Raw genomic sequence first — 24,196 nt, forward strand, 5'->3', positions numbered from 1 at the left:
ACAGAATGGGGTAAACTATCTCATATAGAAAAAGCAACGGAAAATGGTTACAATGGAGGGGAAGAACAGGAAGGCAAAAGGGAATGGGTCAACCTTATTCTCATTGAATCTGGCTCAGGGAGGGAATGACATACACACTAAACAGGGTATCTCACCCTACAGGAGAGTAGGGGGGAAGAGGATGAGAGGGGGGATGATGGAAGGGAGGACAGGCTGGGGGGGAGGGAAGTTGGAAGCACCCACTTTTGAAAAGGGACAAGATCAAAGTAGAGAATAGAACAAGTGGGAGGTGGGATAGGAGGGAGGGAAATACAGTCGGTCTTTTAAAGTATATCTACTATAGTAATGTTTTGCATAGCTACACATGTACAACCTATACTGAATTGCTTATCTTCCCAGTAAGGGTGGGTGTCAAGGGAGGAAGGGAATGAACCTGGAATTCAAAGTTTTAAAATCAAATGTTTAAATATATATTATTATTATTAATACTATTTTACATGTAATTGGGAAATAAGATATACAGGAATTGGGGCATAGAGATCCACCATGCCCTACTGGAAAAGTCGAAGGGGGTATGGGAGAAGATATGGGAGAGAGCAGATTGGAGGAGGGAATATCCTGTGGGACCGCTATTTTGGGATGGTGGGTAGAGGAAAAAATTTGTAACTCAAAATCTGGTGGAAATGAATGATGTAAACCAGAAGTTAACAAAGCATTTGGAAAAATAAAATTTAAATTAAAAAAATTTTTAAATGAAAAGAATTTAAAAAAAGAATGTCAAAATCTTCCCTTGATACCTTATTACTATCATTCCATGAGTCAGGGGTTTTCTTTTGTTTGTTTTTGTTTTTAAGTCAGACTAAAAAACATTAACAAGAAACAGTTTCAGGAGTCAGCCAGATATTCAGGAGAAATAGTGTCATAAAAGGAAAATGAAAGATTCCCATCACAGTGTTGACATTCACACCGTCTTCAGACCTTTTCTCATTTTCTCTCCCTCTCTTCTCTCTCCCTCTCTCTCTCTCTCTCCCATAGTTCCTCCCTCCCTCCCAGGGGTAAGGTGTGAGGAAGAGCATTGGAGCAGAACTAGAACAGAACCAGGTTCTGGTGCTGGCAGTTGCTAACTCACTCTGTGACCAGATGTGAATCATCCAACTCACTGCCGCAGTTCAAATCAGAGCTCTCTGTGTGAGTTGGAGTTTTAAAATGAGGTGACTCGATCAGTTTTCGCACCCATTTCAAACCTGACATTTGGCAGCTATTCTGAGGGACGGGATTCTCTCAGGTCAGTTTGGTGATTCAAATTTAGGATTAGAATGCAATGAGTCAGAGACAAAAGATAATTAGAATGCAATGAGAAAAGATTGGAGTAGGGAGAGGAAGAAGGAGAGGTCTATGGATAGAAAGCATTGCATATAATATAATGTCAGATTACTTTTCACTGTGTTGATTAGATTTGCAGATTTTTTGCCTCTTCCATTTTTTTAATTTTTTTAAAAAACTGTTATATAAAGCTGGATTCTTAGCTTGGCATTCATGAACTTAAATTTTTTTTCAAAACTATCTTGATAATTGTATATTTAATTGATTTCTTTGTAATCTTGTGTGTTTTACTTTAAGCAGTTTAAAACTCACTTATAAAGTCAAAGATTTATTAAAGGATATTCTGTACAGAGGATGCAGCTAGGTGGCCTCATAGTGCACAGAGTGCCCAGACTGGAGTCAGGAACACTCATCTTCCTGAGTTCAAATCTAGCCTCAGAGACTTACTAGCTATGTGACCCTGGGCAAGTCACTTAACCCTGTTTGCCTCAGTTTTCTCATCTGTAAAATGAGTCAGAGAAGAAAATAGCAAACCACTCCAGTATCTTTACTAAGAAAGCCTCAAACTGAGTTACGAGGAGTCGGACATGACTGAAAGGACTGAACAACAAAAAAATTCTGTACAGATAACTGAGACATCAGTAGGTCTAGAGATGAAGAGGAAGATGTTGAATTTAGAGTGGGATGGTGATGTGGCAGCTTCTTATAAGAGCGTTCACAGGATCATAGATTGAAACCTGGAAGGGACTGCAGAGGTCATCTCATCCAACCACATCATTTTACAGAGGAGGAAACTGTGGCCCAAGGTAATAAGTGTATAGCTGGGATTTGAACTCATTCACGCTCCTGTTCTTACTTCCTCTGTACTTTGTGACCTTCGACAAACTGTTTTCCTCAGTTTCTTCATTTGTAATGTGGCCTTCCTAGCTTTCCTTTTTTATTTAAGAAAAGTTTCATCTCTGATATATATGAAGAATGCTCCCTCCTTCTCAGTGGCTCCAGGATGATGACCGGGGGTGAACATAATAAAATCTACTAGCTCTGCTTCTGGAACTGGGCCCTTTGAGTCTTAGAGGAGATGACAATATGAGATTCAAATCCTTCCCAGTCTATTCAAGATCAGATAAGAAGGGGGATGGGATAGATCCTAGAGTCACATTTTAAAACTGGAAACGACATCAGAAGCCATTAAATCCAAACCCTCCCCCCTCATTTTTTTCAGTCATTTATCAGTTGTGTCTGATTCTTTATGACCTTATTTGTGGTTGTCTTGGCAGAGATACTAGAGTGGTTTGCCATTTCCTTCTCCAGTTCATTTTTATAGATGAAGAAACTGAAGCAAACAGGGTTAAGTAAGTGACTTGCCAGGGATCACACAACATGTAATCATCTGAGGTTAGATTTGAACTCAAGTCTTCCTAAATCCAGTTCTGGTATTCTATCAGCTGTGCATCCTAACTTACAAATGAGGAAATTAAGACCCCAGGAAGTTAAGCTAGTCATACAAAGTCATGCAGGCATTTAACTGTATTGCCAAGATTTGAACTCAAGTCCTCTGGCTCTAAAGCCAGTGCTCTCTCCACTGTTCTCTCCTCTCCTCTCTCACTCTTCTACCTCTCAAGTGTCATGGGGTCATTTGAACGCAGACAGACACTCATCTTCGGTTATAATTAGTGGGACAGAAGATCTAACTGATTTTTAGGGGTGAAAGCCAAACTACCTACATAATTGTTCAATTGTTTCAGTAACGTCTGTCTCTTTGTGACCCCTTTTTAGATTTTCTTGGCAAAGATACTAGAGCCAAGGGGCGGCCAGGTAGCACAGCGAGTAAGAGCACCAGCTCCAGTGTCGGGATGACCTGGGGATCAAATCCAGGCTCAGACACTTAGCATCCACCCATAAACACCTGGCCATGTAACCTTGAGCAAGTTACTTAACCCCAATTGCTTAGGGGCAGCCAGGTGGCTCAGTGAGTAAGAGCACTGGCTCCAGTGTCGGAATGACTTGGGGATCTAATCCGGGCTCAGATACTTACCACCACACCCAGAAATAACTGGCCATGTAACCTTGAGCAAGTTACTTAACCCTGATTGCTTTAAAAAAAAAAGATACTAGAGCTGTTTGCCATTTCCTTCCCTAGTTCATTTGACAGATGAGGAGACTAAGGCAAACAGGATGAAGTCATTTGCCCAGGATCATACAGCTAGTAAATGTCTGAGCCAGGATTTGAACTCAAATCTTCCTGACTCCAAGCCCAGATCTCTATCTACTGTGCCCATATGGTAACTCAGATACTATAGAGGAAAATAAACTAATTTACAAAAATCAAAACATGTAGGAGGAAAGTTCTCAATTATTTATATAGCTATTTATAGACTGTGTATTTTTCTCATATATTCTCTAGCAAGCAATATCCAATCTTTTGAATTCCCCAGAGGAAGAATGGTACTTGCGGATATAAGATTCTAAGATACAAACATACCCTAATACTCAGCCTAAGAAAGGTCATAGAAACCACAAACCAGACACTGAAATGAATCATAGCAGTCACCGTTTAAGGAGCTCTCTAACACCACAAGCAAGTGCCAGCTTCTCTGGATCTCCATTTCTTAGTCTATAAAATGAGAGAGTTGGTCTTAGGATTTCTTATGGAGAGATTTTAAGAGATTTGTGAACTTAGATGGGAAAAATATATCTGTATTTCAATATAATTGGTTTCTTTTGCAATCTGATGCATTTTATTTTATGTATTTAAAACATTGTTCTGATGAAAAGAAATGTTAGGGAAGGTGGCCTACCCATACCAGATCTTAAAGTGGATTATAAAGCAGCAATCATCAAAACTACAGGCTGAGGAATAGAGTGGTGGATCAGTGAAATAGGTTAGGTACACAAGACACACTAATCAATGACTATAGTAATATACTGTATGATAAACCCAAAGACCCCAGCTTCTGGGATAAGAACTCACTATATGACAAAAACTGCTGGGAAAACTAGAAAATAGTACAGCAGAACCTGAGCACAGACCAATGTCTTACACTGTATACCAAAATAAAGTTCAAATGGGTACACAATTTAGATATAAAGGCTAATACTATAAGCAAATTAGGAGAGCAAGGAATAGTTCACTTGTCAGATTTATGAAGAATTGAGGGATTTATGACTAAACAAGAGATAGAGAACATTATGAATGCAAAATGGATAATTTTGATTACATTAAATTGAAAAGTTTTACACAAAGCCAATGCAACCAAGATTAGGAAGGAAGCAGAAAACTGGGAAACAATTTTTACCATCAGTTTCTCTGATAAAGGCCTCATTTCTAAGATATATTGAGAACTGAGTCAAATTTATAAGAAAACAAGTCATTCCTCAATTGATTGATGGTCAAAGGATATGAACTGGCAGTTTTCACAAAGGAAGAAATTAAAGCTATCTGTAGTCAAATGAAAAAATGTTCTAAATCACCGTTGAGTAGAAAAATTCAAATCAAACCAACTCTTAGATACCACATCACATCTATCAGATTGGCTAACTTGACAAAATAAGAAAATTATAAATGCTGGATAAGATGTGGGAAAATTGGAACACTAATTAATTGTTTGTGGAGTTGTGAGCTGATCCAACCATTCTGGAGAGCAATTTGGAACTATGAACAAAGGGCTACAAAAATGTGCATACACTTTGACCCAGCAGCAGCTCTTCTAGGGCTCTATCCCAAAGAAATCATTAAAATGGGGAAAGGATTCACATGTGTTTATAGCAACTCTTTACGTGGTGGCCAAGAACTGAAAATTGAGGAGATACCCATCAATTTGGGAATGACTAAACAAGTACATAAATGTAATGGAATACTATTGTGCTACAAGAAATGATGAGCAGGCAGATTTCAGAAAAACCTGGAAAGGCTTATATGGACTGATGCTGAGTGAAGTGAGCAGAACCAGGAGGCATTGTACATAGTAACAGCCACATTGTGCGATGACTGATTTGAATAAACTTAGCTCTTCTCAGCAATGCAAGAACCTAAAACAATTCCAAAAGACTCATGATGAAAAATGCCATCCACATCCAGAGGAAGAACTATGGAGTCTGAATGCAGAAGAAAAGCAGACTGCTCTCTTTTTTTGTTTAGCTTTGTTTTGTTTTTTCTTTCTCATGGTTCCTCCCATTCATTCTAATTCTTCTATACAACATGACTAATGTGAAAATGTTTAATAGGAATGTATATATAGAGCCTATATCAAATTGCATTCTGTCTTGGGAAGGGGGGAGGTGGAGAAAATTTAAAACTTATGGAAATGAATGTTGAAAACTAAAAATAAATAGTTTTTTTAAAGCAAAATAAACAAAAAATTGTTCTGAAGAGAGGTCTATAACGTCTATCATGTTACCAAAAGGGCCCATAACATAGAAAAAATAAAGAATTCCCAGTCTAAGTGATACCTCCAGTATTCTACAATCCTATGCTCAGTCCCCAGGGCCTTAAAACCTAGAAATAATACTCCTCTATTGGTAGAAGGGAGAGTTCCATGAGGTACCTCTAGCCTCTGGACTCCTTAGCAAATCCAAGGAGGTGTCTCAGGAAGACAGCAGGAAACCAGTGGGAGAAGGCAGACTAAGTGTGGGAGGGAAAGTCTACATCCAGGACACCAACAGTGAATTTTCCTTGTCCTGGCACAAGGACAGATAATAGTTTGGCTCGCCAGGCACCCATTGTCTCTACAGCCAGCAGCCATCTGGTGATGGACAGAGGGGGCACTGTAGGTCCCTGGCTCTTCCCCAGACTCTAGCCTTCATCCTGCTGTGCATTCATATCACTGAAGCTTTACTCAGGCAAGCAACCCAGGAGGGGACAAGAACTCACTGAACCCTTATGTCCAATAGGGAAAGTGGCCAGCAGAAACATATTACCTCCCTACCCAGTGTAATGAAGTGTATGCCTGTGTCCTGGTGTGGGTATATGTGTGAGTGTGTGGTTCTGCTCACATACACATGCATATTAGAGAGTCAGAAACAGACAGATTAGATTAGATTAGATAGAGAACAAGAGAGATGGGGGGGGCATGGAAGAACCTACCCTCCTTCCCTTTTTCCATGGAAGAAAGTGAGTGTTAGCAGTCTATAAGCCCATGTATGCTGTTCGAAGTCTATGTGTAATTATTCCAAGCCTGGAAAAACTAGGTGTTACAGTGGATGGAGTGCCAGGCCTGAGTCAAAAAAGACCTGAGTTCAAATCCAACCTTAGATACTTACTAGCTGTATGGCCCCAGGAAGTCACTTAACCCTCAGTTTCCTCATCTGTCAAATAAGCCAGAGAAGGAAATGACAAATCACTCCAGTACCTCTGCCAAGAAAACCCCAAACAGGATCACAAAGAGTCAGACACAATTGAAATAATTGAACAACAAAGTGTAAGCCTCTATAAAGCCATGGTCCTAGTAGTCTGGCTGACCTCTGGCATGCCCCAATTGGTGAGGGCATCTCTTGCTCTGCTGGTTTCTTTCATGGGATTCTTAACAAGAAGCTCCATGAGCGGGGGGAGAAAAGTCCCAAAAACAACCTTACTGTTCCTCTTCCCAACCCTCTATCATTGATATGCAGTTGAAATCAGTTATAATGAACTCCAAGGACAGCCTTGTAAGAGGAAGAAAGAAGTAACAAAAGGGCAGTGGGAAATAGGAGGGGAATGGTTTGTAAGGGAGAGAAGGACCAGGTGAGTGGCCCCAGTCCCTCCTGGAGCATTCAATATAGATCCCCTGTTTGACGATAGGTGAAGGGGGTCCAGGGAAATGGCCCAGATTTACCATAGTCTTGGAAAACTTCTCTTCCCAACTCCAGGCCATATATGATTCATGTATAGTGCCATGATATATAGAGCCATGGGGGTGACCCTGGGTTCAGAGGACCATAGATTTAAAGTTGAAAGGGATGGTAGAGGAGGTTTATTCCAACTTTATTGAGGAATTTGAAACCCAAAAGTTAGATGACCTATTCAAGGTCATATAGGTAGGGGACAGCCAGGATTTGAACCCAGTCCCTCTGACAAAAAAAAAAATCCAGTGTTCTTTCCATGGTATTATGATGCCTCAAGGTTATGGGACAGAAGCATAAACCTCTGATGAGTCATAGGTCTAGTCATAGATTTAGGGTTGGAAGAGGTTCTCAGAAAACCATCTAGTTGAATTCCCATCATTTTGATCAAGCTGGACAGGGAACAGTGAGGCCCTCTTTTTAGAGGAAGAACTGAGGGCCAAGAAAGGTAAGTGATTTGTCCAGGGTCACACAGTTAGTAAGCATCAGAGATGAGAATTGAACTTAAATTCTCTGACTTTGCAGCCAGTGTTTCCTTCACTGTACGACACTACCTGCCTCTTCTTTGTTGTTGTTCAGTCATTTCAGTCATATCTGACTCCTTGTGCCCCTACTTGGAGTTTTCTTAGCAAAGATACTGGAGTGGTTTGTCTTTTTCTTCTCCAGCTCATTTGACAGATGAGGAAACTAAGGCAGAGTTAAGTGACTTGCCCAGGGTCACACAGCTAGTAAGTGTTTGAGGTCAGATTTGACCTCAGGAAGATGAGTCTTCCTGACTCTAGTCTGGGCACTCTATGGTGCCACCTAGCTGCCCCCTGCAGTTTTACTGGGTCAAAAAAGCTTGCTGTTCAGAGTTGGTCCATTGGCCAAAGATTAACCTAGTTAAGTTTAGAAAGGCTCTCTACTAGGAGATTGGGGTTTTTTTTTCAGCTTTATTTCATTCCCTGCTCTGGCCATCTCCTCCACAGCCTAACCAGTCACTTTGTCACTTGTGTTTCCTTTTTCTTCCTATCACCTCAACTCTCTCTCTCTCTCTCTCTCTCTCTCTCTCTCTCTCTCTCTCTCTCATCTCTCTCTCCTTGTCTCTGTCTCTCTCTATGTGTCTCTCTTTCTCTCTCTCTTCTTCTCTCCCCATTTCTTTCTTCCTCCCTCCCTTCTTCCCCTAGTTGTAGAACTATCAACTCTGTCATTGTTCCTAAATTGAGCATGTCAAACTGCTCCCCTGGGCTCCCACTTACTATTCCTATAATTTTCTTGTAGATCAGATCAAGAAAAACTAAGGAAATACATTGAGGGGTAGAGTTGAGGTGGCTGAGAATAATGGGGACTATGGAGGGGGTTGGTTGACTCTTGAGTATCACAGGGATTAAGAGAGAAGGAGGTGGTGTGAGTTTCCTGGACATAAGAAATGAGTCTGGGCAGTGGACTTCAAGGCCTTCCTTATACTTGGTGGTCTTGGCAAGTGATGGGAATAATTCCATTGATGTTAACAGGTGATTGTAGCCAGAACACTATGCCAGGTTCCAGGTCATAGTGACTCACTTCCATGTGATGATCTAGACAGGGGGCTTTACCTTCCACAAAACATTGGCCTTGCCAAGGAAGGTCATGGCTGTAAGAATGATCTCAGAAGAGGGGAGTGATATCCTTCTGGGGAGCTTGGTGATCAGAGTAGCAGACAGTGAGCCCCAGTTGTCAGAGAAAACCTGTTCATCAAAATGCTTGATATCCTCTACCCCACCTAGCCACACATCACACAGCTAACTTTTCTTGCTCTTATACTTTTATATTGACCTTCCAGCCCCCATCTCTTGAAAATAGTCTCCTTACTGATCCAAACATTCTGGAGAACAATTTGAAACTATGTCCAAAGGGCTATCAAACTGTGCATGCCCTTTGACCCAATGATACCACTACTAATTCTGTATCCCAAAGAGATCAGAGAAAAGGGAAAAGGACCTATATGTACAAAAATATTTATAGCAGCTCTTTTTATGGTGGCAAAGAATCAGAAATTGAGGGGATGCCCATCAATTGGGGAATGGCTAAACAAGTTGTAGTATATAATTGTGATGGAATACTATTGTACAATAAGAAATTATTGGGGACTGTTTCAGAAAAATATAACAAGACATATGTGAACTTATGCAAAGTGAAGAGAAGAATTGGTAGATCATTGTGCACAGTTGCAGCAATGTTGTATGACGACCAACTGTAAATGACTTAGCTATTCTCAGCCATACAATGATCCAAAACAATTCTGAAGGACGACACCTCCAGATAAAGAACTGATGGTGTGTATGAATGCAGATTGATGGGGTTTTTTTACTTTTTTTATTATTCTTTGTTTTTTGGTCTGTGTTTTCTTTTGCAACATGGATAATGTAGAAATGCTTTGCATGATTACATATGTATAATCTATATCAAATTGCTTGCCTTCTCACAGAGGGCGAGGGAAAGAACAGAGAATTGGGGACTCAGAATTTTTTTAAAGGAATGTTAAGTTTTTTGTTTAGATATAATGGAGAAAAATAAAAATTAAATGGGAAAAATGAAAATAGCCTCCTTGTTACTCTACCATTCCACATTCCTTCCAGAAATGTCTCCAAATGTATCTTCCTTCAGGAATTCCTCTGGCATTAACCCCATTGTTTGAGTTACCCTTCACTCTGTAATCTCTAAATTACCCAATTTCATTTGCTTTGGTGATGCCTGATAAGATTTTAAAGTCAACTTGAGTTTCATATTACCCCAGTTAGATTTCATGGAATTATAGAGATACAGAAGATGCTGGTCAAAATTTAACCTAACAACCTCATTTTACAGACTAGAAAACTGGGACCAGAGGACTTTAGGCAGGGCACAGCGTGATGTGGGAGGGCACAGAACTGGGAATATAGGTGTCTGTGTAGGAAGGATGAGGAAGGCCCAGTCAATCACGATTGTTGTTTTAATACCATTAGGGTCAGACAATGCAGCTGAAACCTTGAGCATGAGTTGGCCTTTACTGCCACCTAGTGTACAATGGATGTATGTGCTGTACTCACTGGCATCCCACCACAATCCCAGGGCTGGCAAGTCAGTAAGAGTCATACATTTTGGAACTGGAAGGAACACATCCTTCAAACCACATCTAAATCACAACCCCGTGGTTCACTCTTCAAACTTCTCTGTAGTAACTGAATTCAAAAAGGAGCAATCATTGACAATTATATCATTCTTTATAACTTACAAAGCATCTGGTGAACATTATCTCCCTTGATCCTTAGGACAACCCCATATAGAGGTAATATAAGCATTATGATCTCCATTTTGCAAGCGAGGTTCAGAGAAGTTAAGCCACTTGGCCAAAGTCACACAGATAGTAAGTGGCAGAAGTGGGAATAGTACTTGGATTCTCTGACTAGATCACAACTGCCTTCTTACAGAAGCTGGACTTGAGCTAAGACTTGAAGGAGGTCAGAAGACAAGGTTGAGGAGGAGGTGTATTTCAGGCACAGGGACAGCCTGGGAAAACTCAGTGGGTTAGTATATCAAGTGTCTTGTTCAAGGAACAGCAAGGAGGCCAGTGTCACTGCATTGAAGAGCATGTGGAGGGAAATAAAGGTCTAAGAAGAGGGGAAAGGTAGGAAGGGACTAGGTTAAGAAGGATTTTGACAGCTACATTAAGGTTTACATGTTTTACACGAATGATCTCATTTTAGCCTTACAACTAGTCTGTAAGTAGATAATATAAGTACTATTTCCTCCCATTTTTCAGATAAGAAAACTGAGGCATAGAGTGAGTGATTAATAAATGCTCTTTCACTTGTGTCATCTTATGTGACCCACTTCAATACTCCAGACCTCTATTTCTTCCTCTGTAAAATAGGAATGATAGCATTGTCAGGGTTATTGTAAGAATCAAATGAAAGAATATGAGAAAGTGCTTCAGAAACAGAAAGTGTTATGAAAATGGAAGTTACTATTATTAGGCAGATACTCCAAAGGGAAGTCACTTATAACTTTTCAGGCTTCACTGACCTTTGTTGCTTAGTCTTTTTCTTCAGTCATGTCTAACTCTTCATGACCCCATTTGGGGTTTTCTTGGCAAAGATCCTGGAGTGATTTGCCATTTCCTTCTTCAGCTCCTTTTACAGATGAGGAAAATGAGGCAAACAGGGTTAAATGACTTGCCCAGGGTCACACAGCTAGTAAATGTCTGAGGCCAGATTTGAACTCAGAAAGAAGTCTCCCTGATTCTAGGCCCAGAGTCCTATCCACTGCACCACCACCTAGCTGCCCCTCAGCTGAGCTACCCCTCAGTAAACTGTCTCATAACTAATGTTTAATAAATAAATGTTAAGATGCATTGGAAAAGCCTGCTATCTAAAGGGATCTTTGTGTAAAGAGCCCTTTGGGAATACAAATAATTTTGTCAAACTGGGAATTAGATGATATGGGTTGAAATCCTGCTTCTGATGTTTTCAGTTGATGTGTGACCAGAGGCAAGTCACTTATCGCTCAGAGCTTCAGTTTCCACATCTGTAAAATAGAAGCAATAATACCTTTAGTATATACTTTTAAAACTTCAAATGAGATTTAAATTAGATAATATGCTAAAAGTTCTTTGCATACCTTAATGTGCTGTATTAATTGGTTATTATTATCTGATTCATATTGGCTGAGTTACCCTGGGCAAGTTACTTAAACTTTCAAAGCTATAAGCAACTTATTCTAATTTGTAGAAAAGGTACTGACCTACATTGGGAAAGGGACTTCTCTCCTCTTGGAGTTTGCTATACAAAAAAATCAGATTTTTTAAGGAAAATATTTAAAAATATCTTTTAAAATGTATTTTTAAAATATTGCTATCCATCATTCTCTCAAAGACTCATAGTCTTTTAAAAATGAATGTTAAAATTTGCCTTTACACATAATCGAAAAAATTAAATAATATTTAAAATCTTGATTAAAAAAACAAAGACAAAGTATTTATTAAATACCTACTATGTGTCCAGCACTATGCTAAGCAGTAGGAATACAAAGAAAGAAAAAAGAAAAACCCTGTTCTCAAGGAGCTCACAGTCTGATGGAGGAGAAAACATGAAAATAATTATATATACACAAGATGTTTGGGATAAATTGGAGAAAACCAATAGAGAAAAGGAGAAACAAAGAAAAAAAATCATGACTCCTAGTTTGCAGTGGCTTATTAATTTCTTAGGTAAATGAAAGAGCAGAAGAAAAGCACTCCAGGTAAGGAAACAGTAGGCATGAAGCTTTCCCATCATAACTTGGGGTCTGTTTTCTCATTTATGAAATTAATAGAATGGTACCAGGCAGGAATGAGGCAAGAAAAGAAGAAATATAGCCTATGTGAGACACAATGAGGAACCTCATATGATTTTAGTGAGTTCTCATATGGGAGAATAATGAGAAATAAAGCTGGATAGGGAGAATGGATCAAATCCTAGAGGTTTTCCTAAAACAGATAAAGGACAATAAATATGGTACAATTGAGATTCTTTACAGTTTTTCATCATGTCACAATGAAAGCATTTCAGACATGTTTCTCTAGAAGCCATGTACAAGATATATTGGAGGAGGGGAAAGTCCTAGCTAGGATACTGCAACAATCTAGGCATAAGGTGCTGAGTTCATCAGAATCACAGCCAAGGGTGATAAGGAAGCCAAGAACTGAGAGCTGAGTCAGCACTAATAAAAGGGACATCAACAAGCCTTTTGCTTCTGAGCAGCATTTCAGTTATTGTGAGTGTATGGGAGTATTGTGCTGTAAGAAATGAAGAAATAGATGATCTCTGAGAGATATGGAAAGATTTAAATAAACTGATGCAGACTGAAGTGAGCAGAACCAGAAAAACAATTTATACTGTAACATCAATATTATTTGAATGAAAAGAGTAGACATCTGACTTTTATAAACTGATGAAGAATGAATGAAATGAATAGAAACAGAATGATTTGTATGCTAACAACACTGTAAAGTGTTATAAACATTATAAAGATGAACAATTTTGAAACTTGTAAAAACTATGATTAATACAATGACCATCCTTGATTCCAAAGGACCACTGATAAGACATTATCTTCCTCAATGTGACAGATTTAGGATATAGAAATACACATGTGTGTATAGGCTGCTGTTGAATCATTTCAATCATGTCTGACTCTATTATGATCTGATTTGGAGTTTTCTTGGCAAAGATACTGGAATGGTTTGCCATTTCCTTCTCCACTTCATCTTACAAATGAGGAAACTAAGGCAAACAGGGTTAAGTGATTTGCCCAGGGTCACACAGCTAGTAAGTGACTAGATTTTAACTCAGGTCCTCCTGACTCCAGGGTTGGTGCTTTGTCCACCATTCCACCTAGTTGTCCAGTCTTGGCTTTCTGTATTAGCCCCTCCCCTAAAGAAGGCCGTCGTCTGAGAGGGAGACCATGAATCATGAAACTCTTCCCTTCATTTGTCAGACTCCTGAGATATGAGTGAATGACCCTGAAAGTTATAGTCATGGCTGCAGCTAGGATGGTATTTGGGTTTCTGTGGTTCAGGCAATGTAATACAAGTGCTGATTGGAGCTAAAACCAAAGTAGGCTTCCCAAACAAAACTCCCTAAGCATGCTCAGGAGACATCTGAGCCTTTTTTTTTACATAGTCAAAATTCTTTTAGAAGACATATGGAAGGAATTCTCACTGAAATACAAGGATTCACGGACAGTCTTTAAGTAGGATCTGCCTCCTGATTTTGTTGCCCCATAAGCATCCTACTAGAGATACTTCCTCCAGTAAGAAGAAATTCATTTGATTTTCCCAAAGAGCATCAATAAAACATTTTTAAAGTTAGGGGCTAAGTTATTGTTACCACTATCAATACCCATAGATCATTGTACACACAGAGTGAATATAAAAGTATCTCCATTATTATACTTTACCCTCATAGTGGGACTAGGATCTTCTAGTTAATGGCAGAATTTGCCAAAAATGACACACCATACTCCACCCTCTAGAATTTTACCTTTTCAAATGACCTACAGTTTGTCTCTATGTATACACCTGGCAAATATCGCAGAGATGTAGTATTTCCTGGTCCTACTCAATTGGGAGCCACATCTGGAAAGGGGAATCTGGGCTGCTCAGCATCAAGGAAGGTGCAGGGATATGAGAAATAATTGGAAGACAATAGATATATTAAAGGCATCATTGTGGACACTGTGGCTTGTTCTTTGGTGGTGTCCCACTCTTTGTGACCCTATTTGGGGTCTTTTTGGCCAAGACACTGGAGTGGTTTGACATTTCCTTCTCTGGCTCATTTTACAGATGAGGAAACTGAGGCAAACGGGGTTAAATGACTTATTCAGGATCACATAGCTACTAAGTGTCTGAGGTCAGATTTGAACTCAGGAAAATGAGTCTTCCTGACTCCAGGCTCGGCAGTATATCCTCCGCACCACATACCTACCCCCGTAGCTGGGTCTAGCTCAACCAGGCACATATCCCTCCAAGCACATTGTCTTTTAAACAATACATATTCAAGAGTTTTCCACCATAATGCAATAATGATAGCATTAGAAAATGCTTTACATCTGGTATATTATTTTATTTTATTCAACAACTGAATCTACCATCACCACATTTTCACTGCAGTTAGGATTGCCATAGAACTGGAAAATTTGCCCTATTTATTCATGATTCATACTTTAAGCCAGTGTGCATACAATGCAAATTCTTGCAATAATTGTAAGAATGACCTACTACCTCAGTGCAGAATGGGAGAAGATGCAAATATGAGGAACTGTAGAACTTGAATTTTGAAGTGGGCATAATGCCTATTTGATGTAGTGGAATGGACCACCACCATCCACCTTAGTTACTGAATTCCACTAGAGATAATTGTACAGGAATATCTTGTATGCTTCCCTTTATTGCACTTGGCAGATATTGGGGTTTGATTTTTTGAGGCAAATAAGGTTAAGTGACTTACCCAGTATCACACAGCTAATAAGTGTCTGAGGTTAAATTTGAACTCAGGTCCTCCTGACTCCAGGACCAGTGCTCTATCTACTGAGATACTGGGTTTTGTGGAGTTTTTTTTGTTTTGTTTTGTTTTCACAAATCGAAGGTTTGTGGCAACCCTGTATCAAGAAAGTCTATTGGCACCATTTTTCCAATAGTATATGTTCACATCATTTCTCTGTGTCGCAGTTTGGTAATTCCCACAATATTTTCAACTTTTTCCATTATTATTATATCTGTTATGATGATCAGTGATCTTTGATGTACTATTGTACATTGAGACCTGTTAAAGACCTTCGTTTGAAAAGACTGAGGTCCCCCACTGCATCCTGAGCCATCTCCAGTTGCTCTGATCCATTTCTGACCACTGAACCCAGATGGCTCCAGAGGAGAGTGAGGCTGGTAACTTTGCACTGCCCTGCCTCACTTAAATCCAATTCACTTGTATTTCATGGCATCACCACCCTGATATCATGGTCCTCTTCAATAATAAAGAATGGGGTGGGGGTGGGCTCAGTGGCACAGTGAATAGAGCACCAGCCCTGGAGTCAGGAGGACTTGAGTTCAAATCTGGCCTCAGACACTTGACTAAAAAACTAGCCATGTGACCTTGGGCAAGTCACTTAATCCCAATTGCCCTACCTTCCCCCCTCCAAAAAAAAAAGAATAAAGGACAGGGGCAGCTAGGTGGTGCAGTGAATAGAGCACCAGCCCTGGAGTCAGGAAGACCTGAGTTCAAATCCAGCCTTAGACACTTAACACTTACTAGCTGTGTGACCTTGGGCAAGTCACTTAACCCCAACTGCCTTGCCTTCCCCCTCCAAAAAAATTAATAAAGGACAAACAGCAGCAGTAATTTTTTGGGAGAACCATGAACTACACCCATATAATATGGCAAATTTAATCAATAAATATATGTATTCTGACTATTCCACCAACCAGAAACTCCTCCATCTCTCTCCCATCTCTAGAATTGAACTCACAATATCTCCAAGGTATGGCTGTACTTGGAGAGAGGCCCTGACTATCTTCCCTAGAACACAGAGGCTTCCAAAGGAGGGGGATATTTTCAGTACACTGGTCAAGAGCAATTGGGAAGCTAAGAATCCTAAGCCAAATCAGCACTTTATAAGGGACAGCTACATACAATTGACCCATGTGTGTGCATGTTCATGGATTTTTCAGTTGTCTGACTCTTAGTGATTACATTTAGATTTTTTGGTTTGTTTATTTGTTTGTGGGGTCTTTTGATGGGGATTTAGGGGGCAGTTCTTAGCAAAGATCCTGGTGTGATTTGCCATTTTTTCATGATTCCTTTCTCAAGCCAAAAGTCACATAGCAGATTCATATCTCCAATGCCACTTCTGGGGACATCATCAAAGTGCTCTCATAGGCCTGATACTCGGCACAGTGTACTCACTTTCCAGTTTCTTGTGTGAGGTGCTCTGTTTATCTTGTCTGTACTAATTTCTTCATGGCCAGCCAAGCCATCTCAGCTGCAGTCTGTTAGGGTCTGAAAGGGAAAGGCTGACAGTTCTGTAGTCATAGCCATTATAACACCTCCCACCCCAACAAAATATAGGTTGAGTGTCCCAAAGCAAAGAGTAAGTATTTCCATTTCTACCCCTATGTTTGGAGTAGAGGTTAAAGCTTTCTTTACAGTTAATTATCTAATTTAGAATTTAGACAATCTGACACACTTCCAAGATTCTGGATGGACTGATAATGAATTTAAACCACAAGAATAAGTGGTCTAAGGAGTCCTGGTCAGTGTTGTACCTCCACCTAGCCCCCAATCCTATCATTATGATGTATATCTGTCAGTGGCAGAGCTGCTTTGGTGCTATATTCAGGCCATTGAAAACTCCAGTCTCCCTAAAAATAAATTCTAGAATTTTTCCAGAAAAAAAGCAAAAGTTCATTGGTCTATAAATAGGGGTGGGGAACCTGCAGGCTTGAGCCCACATGTAGCCCTCTAGGTCCTCAAGTGTGACCCTTTGATTGAATCCAAACCTCACAGAACAAATACCCTTAATAAAAGAATTTGTTCTGTAAAACTTGGACTCGGTCAAAAAGCCACACCTGAGGACCTAGAAGGTCACATATGGCCTTGAGGCCATAGATTCCCCACTAGATTACATTCTCTTCTACTTCTTAAATTGGGACATTTTCCCTTCTCCTAGCCCCTCATGTTCTCTTTGCTGAAGTAAGTCCCACCAAGAGAGACACAGGAGGCAGCTTGAGTCAGCCATATCAACAGACCACTACCATCTCAACCATCACTTACCCTGAGATCCTAATGGAAATAGTGCAGGATCCTGAACCCAAGAGTCTTTCAGATAGAGGTATTCCTCCCAGAAACTGGCACTGCTTCAATCTCGGTACCCATAGTCATCATTAGGGGAAGGAACTCCTGTGAACAAGAGGTCATCCCCATTAGCTGCTGCCCATGGGGCAGGCAAGCCAACCTCACTGAGGCAACAAGAAGCCATGAGGGAAAGATAGGATATGACTGGCTTCCTTCTGCTGCTATTATTGTAATTAAGGGATTGCTGCATCATCCTAAAGTCTTCCAGTGCTAAGCACATATCCTCAGAAGTATCCAGAAGGAGCTCATCTAAGCTCCTCCCATGTGTGTTCCAGTCTCATTCGAGAGTTAAAAAAACAAAACACAAAGATCAGGGGGCGGAGCCAAGATAGTGGAGTAAAAGCAGCTTTTTTTTGCTTCAGCTCCTACTCCAACCACCTCCAATACCTGTAAAAAAAAATTACTCTAAACAAATTTTAGAGCTACAGAACCCACAAAGTGACAGAAAGAAACAAGTCTCTCACTGAAGACAGCCTGAGGGGCCAACAGGAAGGGTCTATGGCACCAAGCCGGGAGCTGAGCGCAGTCCCCTGAGCTGCACCAGCACAGACCAGTTAGAGTAGACTTCAGGAGAGTGAATCACCAGCAGCTGTAGCATTTTCCAGACTTCTCAACCCATAAACACCAAAGAGAAAGTAAAAAGTCAGTGGGGAACCCTGTTGATCCAGGGTGAGAATAGAGCACAGCCCAGCACCTGCCCCCTGGGTGAGAGGTAGTGGAAGTGCCATAGCGCAGCTGCTGCCATGTGGCTGAATAAGTGACCATTCAAAGAGTAATTGCTCTTGCTTTGACCTGCTTGGATCTGGGTCACAGTCTTGGGTGGTGGTCCTGGAGTAAAGAATGCCAGTGTGCCAGAGCACTGGTGGCTGTAGAGAAGGCACCCTCCTCATAGCTCTGACAACAGCTCTGGCAACAGCTGTGTAAACCCCAGCAATTTGGGACACATCTCTCTCCACTCTGGAAGCAGAGTTCTACCCTGGCAAAGAGCTCAAAAGTCAAGTAATTGGCTGGCAAGATGAGCAAAGAAAGGAAGAGCAACCAAGCTATAGAATCCTTTTTGGGGGACAAAGAGGATCAAAACATGGAACTGGAAGAAGTCAACAAAGTCAAAACTCCTGCATCAAAAACTTCCAAGAAAAATATGAATTGGTCATAGGCCATGGAGGAGCTCAAGAAGGAGTTTGAAAATCAAGTAAGAGAAGTGGAGGAAAAATTGGAAAGAGAAATGAGAATGATGCAAGAAAATCATGAAAAGTGAGTCAACAGCCTGACTGAAGAAAATAACACCTTAAAAAATAGACTAACTCAAATGGCAAAAGAGGTCCAAAAAGCCAATGAGGAGAAGAATGTCTTAAAAAGCCAAATTACTCAGATGGAAAAGGAATTTCAAAAGCTCACTGAAGAAAATAATTCCTTCAAAATTAGATTGGAGCAAATGGAAGCTAATGACTTTATGAGAAATCAAGATGCCATAAAACAAATCCAAACAAAAAAAATAGAAGGCAACATGAAATATCTCATTGGAAAAACCACTGACCTGGAAAATAGATCCAGGAGAGATAATTTTAAAATTACTGGACTACCTGAAAGCCATGATCAAAAAAAAGAACCTAAAAATCATCCTTCAAGAAATTCTCAAGAAAATTGCCCTGATATTCTAGAACCAGAGGGCAAAATAGAAATTGAAAGAATTCACTGATTGCCTCTTGAAAAAGATACCAAAAAGAAAACTCCTAGAAATATTATAGCCAAATTCCAGAGTTCCCAGATCAAGGAGAAAATATTATAAGCAGTCAGGAACAATTTGAGTATTGTGGAAACACAATAAGGATAACATGAAATCTAGCAGCTTCAAGGGGATCAATGGGCTTGGAATATGATATTCCAGAGGTCACAGGAACTAGTATTAAAACCAAGAATCACCTGCCCAGCAAAACTGAGTATAATGCTTCAAGGGAAAATATGGTCATTCAATGAAATAGAGGACTTTCAAGTATTCTTGATGGAAAAAAACAGAGCTGAACAGAAAATTTGACTTTCAAATACAAGAAGCAAGAGAAGCATGAGAAGGTAAACAGGAAAAAGAAATCATACAGAACTTATTAAAGTTGAACTATTTACATTCCTACATGGAAAAATGATCATTGTAACTCATGAGACTTTTCTCAGTATGAGGATAGGTGAAGGGAATATATGTGCATATATGTGTGTATACATACATATGTATAGCAGGGTGTATGTGTATATGTTTAAAAATTGTTGTTGCTTTTTTACATGCAACTGGGAAATAAAATATACAGGTACTGGGGTATAGAAATCCATCTTGTCCTACTAGGAAATTAGGGGACAATGGGGGAAGATATAAGAGAGAACAGATTGGGGGAAGGGTATTCAGTAGGCTTGCTATCTTGGGTGGGGGGGTAGGGGAAAGACAGGGAGAAATTTTGTAACTCAAAATCTTGTGGAAATGAATGTTGAAAACTAAAAATAAATAAATAAATTGAAGGGGGAAACCCACAAAAACCTTTCTTGTCCTCAGATTTTCTTGTTAACATTGGTTCACAGAATTTTCACAGAATTCAAGTTGGAAGAGGTCACACTAATCATCCAGTCTAACCTATTCATGAAAGGCATTTCCAGTATAACATACCAGATAAATGTTTATCCAGTTTTTCCTTAAATACCTCTAAAGACAGAGAACCCACCACCTCTCCAAAATATGCCACTGCGCTTTTGTACAGTTTTAATTTTTAGAAATTTTTCCTGATGTTATGCTTAAATTGGCCTCTTTCTAACTTCCAACTATTGCTCATGGTTCTTTCCTCTGAAGCCATAAACAGTAAGTCTAGTCCTTCATCTGGGCAGCCAGGTGAGGCAATGGAGAGTGGTGGGTCTGGAGTCAGGCATCTTCATAAGTTCAAATTCAGCCACAAACATTTACTAGCTGTGTGACCCTGTGCAAATGGCAAACCACTCCAGTGTCTTTGCCAAGAAAACCCCAAGTGGGGTCACAAAGAGTCATACATGACTGAAATGATTGAACAACAACAACAGTCCTTCATCCACAAACCTTTGATTTTGTTTTCAGCCAATAGTGAAACATCCCACTCTGAGTCTTTTGTCCTCCAGTCTAACCATGCTCAGTTCCTTCAATTGATCTCATATAACAAGGACTTAAGGTCCTTTACTATCCTCTAGATACTCTTTAGCTTATTCATGTCCTTATCAAACTCGGGCCCTCAGAACTGAGCACAATACTTAAGATGAGGTCTGACAAGGGGAGAGTATAAATGGGACTATCACCCCTATTCCTGGAAACTGTTGTTGTTCAGTTGTGTTAAACTTTTTCTGATCCTGTTTGGGGTTTTCTTGGCAAAGATCCTGACGTGGTTTGCCATGTCTTTCCTCTAGCTCCTTTTATAGATGAGAAAACTGAAACAAACAGAGTTAAGTGACTTGCCCAGGGTCACACAGCTAGTAAGTCTCTGAGGCCAGATTTGAAATCATGAAGCAGTGTTCTATTCACTACAACTCCTAACTGCATCCTGGAAGCTAGGTTCCTCTTAATACAGCTCAGGTTGGCATTAGTTTTTTTGACTACCACATCATTCTATTGACCCATATTGAGTTTATACTGAAGATAAGAAAGCAACTAATTGCCCTTGATGAGTTAATTGACAAAGATGACCCAAAAAATGAAAATGGAAAATGACACTTGTTAGAGGGACTGTAGGAAAACAGGTCCAGTAATAAACTATTGGTGCAGCTTTTAATTAGTCTGACCATTCTGGAAATCAGTTTGAAATTACAATCCAAAAACACTAAACTGAGAATGTTTTTTGATCCATCTGTCCTACTATACCCCAAAGAGATCAAAGAAAGAAGAGAAAGATTCATGTGTACAAAAATATTTATAGCAGTTTTTTTGAAGTAGCAAAAAAGGGGATACCAATGGGGTACCCTTTGATTGGAGGGATGCCTAAACAAATGTCTTTTTAATATCTAGGTTGGCAGTTCCATAGCATAGTAGGTAAAGTCCAGGATTTGGAGTCAGGAAGACCTGAGTTCAAATCCTGTCTCTGACACTTACTTATATGACCCTAGACAAAACTCACTTTACCTCATTCAACCTCAACTCCTTCATTCATAAAAGAAAGATAATAATTGCATTTATGTTACTAGATTGTTGTGAAAATCAAATGAACATTTGTAAATAGCTTCTCAAACCTTAAAGCATTATTACTAGTACTATTATTTTTGAGATCACTGTGTCACTACATGAGTTCTTTAGAGAAATACCTTTTTTTTCCTCCTTATTGGAATTGTTTCCCTTTTTGTCTCCAGATTGTAATGTAAGCTCCTCTTGCTTACATTTCCCTTGAAGATTCTACCAATCTTTCTTATGGATCTTCTGGAATTTGCCTTCTCAAAATCTGGAGTGCTTGTCAGGCTGTGCCCAGATTGCCTCTCCTCTATCAGAAATTCTAGGATAGAGTGGTCACTTTCCCCCAGCATCCCCATCATTTCCATTCCAGCAACCAGTTCCTCCCTATTTTAGTAAGAATTAGATCTGCAATAGTCAGTCAATAAACATTTGTTTATTTGTTAATCAACAGTTATGTTCCAGGCACTGAGCTAAGGTTTGGCAAAAGGCAAAAGACAATCTCTAATTTAAAGGAGCTCATAGTCTAATGTGAAGAAAACATGCAAATAACTGCACAAACAAGGTATTCATGGGATAACTTGGAAATAGTAAGCAGAGAGAAGTTTCCAGAATTAAGGTGGCATGAAGAAAGGCTTCTTATAGAAGGTAAGATTTTATCTGGAGCATGAAAAATGCCAGGGAAGCCAGGAGGTGGCGATGAAGAATGAAGACATTCCATGTATGAGGGCCAGTGAAAATGTCCAGAGTCAGGAGATAATGCCCTTTTCCATTTGTTGGTTCCTGCACTTCTTGAAAGATCAAATTATCACTTAATACAAGTCAAGAAGTTATTAGCTGATACAAATGTTATAGTTCCACCCAAACTCCATTTAGTCCTATTTAAAGCAAATCTAATGATAGATGTGTGATACACATCTAGGTCCTCTGAATAAATTTAATATTCTTAGGCTCTTAGGAACTTTGCAGACGATCTTTTTGAGCTTTAAAAACTGTTATTCATTAACTTTTCTCTTCATTTAATATGTAATTGAAAATGAAAACATAGTTATAGTAATATATTTACTACAACTGCTGATTTTATTCCCATTAAAAGTATAATGGCCACAAACATAAGTTATTAGATGCTCTGCTTTAGACAGAGAGTGAGTTCCCTATAGATAATTGGATAACTGAAGTCTTGTCACTTCTGTATTATGCCTCTAAACCAGGCTTGTGATCTGTTTCCTGAACTCCTCACTTATTTCTTCTTTGTGACCAAGTGGCTACTACAATGACAAAAAATTTTTTTCTGTGTTTCTATCTGTTCTCCACTCAAATGCTTTCCACCATGCTTCCCTCTTCCCCCTCACCTTTCCCCATTCCTGGATTTTTTCATCTGCCTTTCCTGTCTTCTGTTCCTTTTGAGTAAGGTATACTCATCCTGAGACACATTCTAATCATGGTTAAGATCACATCAAGTCTTGGTAAAATCAAATTCTCCTCCTTGAATTAGAACCGCTAGCTCCTCTTGCTTAATACCTAAACCTTTGTGCATTTATGTATAAACATCTGAGGTTCTTATAAGTTGTACTATTTTCTCCTTTTCTTTTTCTATTTTTGTATTCTGTCAACTTCTGGGCACCTCAGTAGAAGTGAGGTAGACTCTTCACAGACTCAGGTAGCTAGAAGCACAGTGAATAAAGTCCTGGTCCTAGAGTTAGGAAGTTACTGCTGTTGTTCACTTGTTGTAGTCTTGAACACCTCTGCATGAGTCTGTACGGGGTTTTCTTGGCAAAGATACTGGAGTAGTTTGCCATTTCCTTCTCCATTGGAGTCAGGAAAACCTGAATTCAAATCTAGCCTCAGACACATTAGCTAAGTGACCCTAGGTAAGTCACTTAACGTCTCTTTGTCTTAGCTTCCTCATCTGTAAAATTAGAATAACTACCTCCCAGGGCTGTAGTGAGGATCAAATGAGATAATAATTGCAGATTGCTTAGCACAGTGCCTAGCACATAGTAAGCTCTAAATGAATGTTATTATTATTCTTGATCTCTATATAACTCATTTCCCTCAACAGTCAAATGGGGGTCATAGTCACACCTGACCCTACCCCAGGATTATTGTGAGGATCAAATGAAATAATATTTGTAAATTGCTTAACACAGTGCCTGGCACATAGTAGGTGTTTAATACTTAATTTTTGGTTGTGCCTGTAAGAGAAAGTAATGGGGACAGAGGCATAATTTTTGGTACATTATGTGAATTCCTGGAAAACCATATAACCTTCTTGCTTGAATTTATAGGACCAAATCTTGGGGGAATGATTGCCTTTCCCTCTTGATGTGAACCCTCTCCTCCAAGATTATATAAAAGACACATGATTTCTTCACTGTGGAACTCCCTCCCTCATCATCTATTACAATCTAATCAGTAATTGTGTACTCTATGGATCCCCCTCGCCTCTACATAAGCAGTGATTTTGCTGTCATTCATTCTAAGCTCCACATATGTGGGGCTTTGGCGC

The sequence above is a fragment of the Petaurus breviceps genome, unplaced genomic scaffold (genome assembly GCF_028583685.1).
Source record: "Petaurus breviceps papuanus isolate PSGF00001 unplaced genomic scaffold, PetGlider_PUasm1.0 90925, whole genome shotgun sequence".
NCBI classification, from domain to species: Eukaryota; Metazoa; Chordata; class Mammalia; order Diprotodontia; family Petauridae; genus Petaurus; species Petaurus breviceps.